The sequence below is a fragment of the Oncorhynchus mykiss genome, chromosome 13 (assembly GCF_013265735.2).
Source record: "Oncorhynchus mykiss isolate Arlee chromosome 13, USDA_OmykA_1.1, whole genome shotgun sequence".
NCBI lineage: Eukaryota > Metazoa > Chordata > Actinopteri > Salmoniformes > Salmonidae > Oncorhynchus > Oncorhynchus mykiss.
In genome coordinates, this window is record NC_048577.1 from 33,513,260 (window position 1) to 33,517,020 (window position 3,761).

Consider the following 3,761-nt stretch of genomic DNA (forward strand, 5'->3'; position numbering starts at 1 on the left):
TCAAATTAAATCACAATAATTTGGGGTGGTTTAAAAACCTACTACTACTACTACTATATACAGTAACCCTCACATAAGTATGCGTGGAAAGGCAGTAGCCTACTTTGTAAATCTAGACACATTGCTATGGCAGGTTTATTTGATGTTTTGGATTATATGAGTCCATCTTCGGACACACACTGTGACTTGTGTCGAAGCCTCTTGACCAGGACTGCCTTGCAAAAGAGTTTTCGATCTCAACTGGAACCTGCCTGGTGAAATGAAGGATAGGTGAAGCTTTACTCCTCTACAAAACCTGTCTACGCTTTCTTCCCTCCTCCCCTCCCGCCTTCCCTCCTCCCCTCCCGCCTTCCCTCCTCCCCTCCCGCCTTCCCTCCTCCCCTCCCGCCTTCCCTCCTCCCCTCCCGCCTTCCCTCCTCCCCTCCCGCCACTGACCAGGCAGCATTCCTCTAATCAGAGACTTTTTCAGAGCCAGGCCATGTGATGTATCAAGGAAATTCGACTGGCCCTAGACAAGGCAGAGCAAGGAGCAGCTACTGAGAGCAAAGGCATGGAGACACCTTTCGTTCTTCCTCTGTCACTCTCTACACAAAGTATTTATCTGATCTGTGATGCAAAACACATCACGCCTTGTATCTCACACTTCTTTTCTCCTTCTCTCAACCCCACTGCCTCCCCCAGCCCCTCTTCCTCTTTCCCTTCATTTCCATCTTTCTTCCTCTTCCCCACCTTCTTTTCCCATCCTCCCCTTCGGCCTACCTGTCTCTACCTGTCTGAGGTATAGCTCAAGTTCCTCAGTCACTCTTAATTGCTACTCGTCCTCCCTCCCCAGCTAGCAATGAGGAATCGGCCCAGAAGCGTCCCTCTTCCGGGGGGGGGGGGGTTCTGTCTGCCGGAATACAGCCGGCCAGGATCCTCCCAGAGTGGCCTGGTGCAAATGTAAATAAATGTCTACAAATGACCTGATTTTAGTAATTTTATCCACCCCCCAAAAAAATGATGTTGGAGGTACACCTGGCGACCGTGTCAGCGTGCATGCGCCTGGCCCGCCACAGGAGTCGCTACAGCGTGATGGGACAAGGACAAGGCTAAACCCTCCCCTAACTCGGGCGACGCTGGGCCAATTGTGCGTCACCTCAGGGGTCTCCCAGTCGCAGCCGGCAGGGGTATGGAACTAGCATCTGTAGCAACGTAGTTTCTTAGACCGCTGCTCCATCCACAAAGTAGCAAAATACTAAAACACAACTTAAACAGGACTCTTAAAGAATTTGATCACAGAAACAACGAGAAAATCTGGGAAAATAAATAAACAAGTTAATGTTAATTATATAAAGCAGCCTGTGCAATCATCTGCCAGAGAGTAACCCCAATCGGCCTGAGCCCCAAGTAATACATTTGGGCCAGATAACTCACACCGGAATCGGCCCGAGCTCAATCCCCTCATCCTAGCCATAAGTAATACTCCCTAAGGCGCCCCAGACTTGGGCCACATGACGACGGCTGAGACTGACTCTCAGTCGAGTTCCCCGACTCTCAGCCGGAATTGGCCCAGATCCACTGTGCTAGCTGGGTCCCATCTTTCCCTCCCTTCTTCCCCTTCCTTCCCCTCCCTCCGTCGCTCTCTGTCAACAACACCGGAGCAGCAGGACCTTAAAACCACACCCTGCCTCATTTCACTTTCTGACTCCTCACTATTCCCTCCCGTCCCAGTAGTACTACCCCTGAGGCTGGAGAGGGCATGACGGAATGAGTCCAAGACACAGGAGCCTGCCAGGAGACACAAGAGCAGCTGCCAAGGGTGCAATCCAACTGCATTTAAAAGAAAACCAATATTTTGGTATTTGTTTCATTATTCCATTGTTGATATTGTCCCAAAATGTTTTCCATGTCAGCAACCAAGTTTTCAAGATGCTGTATTTATCATATGATGATGCAAAACACATCATACCGGCTCTATTTTTTTAGGCTGTGTGTGGGTGTGTGTGTGTGTGCGCGCGCGTGCGTGCGTGCGGGCAAATCAACACCCTCCCTATCTACCCACTTGGAGAGTGACTCTAAAGTAAACACACGCCTAGCTTCAGACCCTTTTCAGACAGCATTCGAACTTGTACCATCAACGAGGGGCTGAGCGCTGTACAGGCAAGAAAACATTTGCTCACGTCTCCAAGACGACATTTCAAAGGTAAAGGCTGTGAAAAGTTCCACCTCAAATTGTATTGCATACATGCTATAGGATTAAGTCCATAATATGAATACAAAATAATAGAATATAAGAGGAGAGAAAAAGGAGAAGAAGAAAAGTTAGTAGAGAAAACAGAAGAAATGGAGAGGAGGGAAGAAAGAAGGAAGAGACGAGAGTAGAAAAGAAGGGAAAATGAGTTGTAATCGGGACGAAAGCTTTCTGAAGGTGGAAGACAGGTCTTTCTCTCCTCTTGAGTCCGTTCCTGGAGAAAAGAGAATAGTCCATTAGAACATCTCCCAACTTTCCACATCATTATTCCCTGGCGTCTGACCGCTGAGAGGTCGAAAGACATCAACCCCTCAGTGGCACGTCTAGAGAGATAGAGCACAAGCTTCTGCACTCGTGCTGCAGAGCGACTAGAGTTCTCACAAAGGAAGAACACAAAGGTCAAGAATAGAAATAGGGAAGCAAGACACATTTCACGTTCTACACCTTTATTTAACAGGTGCCAGAACGAACGTATTGTCAGAGGCGAGGTTTCCGTCCAACTGGCGATGGATTTTCATGCAAACACTCTAAAGTCCGTTGTTGGGATTGTTTTTTTATAGTCCATTCTTGACAACGTTCACTTAAGACTCCCATTTTGGAGTTCAAACCTGGCTTGAGATCAGCGCATAAATCAAGCCTGGTTGATACCTGGTTCTATAAGGCTGTGTTTTACACAGGCAGCCTAATTCAGTCCAATCCTATTAGATCAAGTGGACTGGGGCGGCAGGGTAGCCTAGTGGTTGGAGCGTTGAACTAGTAACCGGAAGTTCAAACCCCCGAGCTAACAAGGTGCAAATCTGTTGTTCTGTCCCTGAACACGCAGTTAAACCCACTGATCCTAGGCCGTCATTGAAAATAAGAATTTGTTCTTAATTGACTTGCCTAGTTAAATAAAATAAAAAAACAATTTAATACAATGTGGGCATAATCGTAATGTGGAAAACAACAGGACGAAGGATGCATGTTAGAACCAGGTATAAACAGGGCTCCTGACTTAGCATATGAATCTTCCACTGACATTAATGATATAGGTGAACTTTGTGTGCTATATATTAACAGCAGAGATGTCGGGCTAGAGACATTCCTTCGGCAGCCTTTGGCAAGCCGAGGTCTGCAAAGGATTCTGGGCTATACAAGCCTCCAGGCTATATCCTCCTACACACACACTCACTCACACACTCTCTCACACACACACACACACACACACACACACACACACACACACACACACACACACACACACACACACAGGCAATACCCGTCACTCCAGTTAAACACCAAACTCAAGCCACGGACATGTTGGAAAGATCAGTCTTTGGCATTTCTAAATGCAGAGGTGATTATTCCTACAGGCCCTAGTTTTGTCGTACCTTGATTACCGGTCAGATGCCACAAAAAAGGACTTAGGAAAATTGCAATTGGCTCAGAACAGGGCAGCACGGCTGGCCCTTGAATGTACATGGAGAGCTAATATTAATGATATGCATGTCAATCTCTCCTGGTTGAAAGTGGAGGAGAGATTGACTTCATC